Source organism: Penaeus monodon, chromosome 23 (assembly GCF_015228065.2).
Source record: "Penaeus monodon isolate SGIC_2016 chromosome 23, NSTDA_Pmon_1, whole genome shotgun sequence".
Classification (NCBI taxonomy): Eukaryota; Metazoa; Arthropoda; class Malacostraca; order Decapoda; family Penaeidae; genus Penaeus; species Penaeus monodon.
In genome coordinates, this window is record NC_051408.1 from 38626461 (window position 1) to 38626710 (window position 250).

Consider the following 250-nt stretch of genomic DNA (forward strand, 5'->3'; position numbering starts at 1 on the left):
TAAAAAAATATTTCTCATAATTAAAACAGGTAGTGCCATGACGCTTCGTAAAATGATTCCTAAAATCAGTTTTCAGGTGAATCCTTCGCACAGAAAGCTGGACGAAACAGAGCATATCAGAAGAGGCGCTCTCGGAAATAATTCTCTTGCTGTTTGTATTCTTTATACGGACTATATGTCATATCTGGATGACAATATTTGATTTACGGTACAAAGGGCATTTGTACCTTCAGTTCTCTCTTTATCTCAT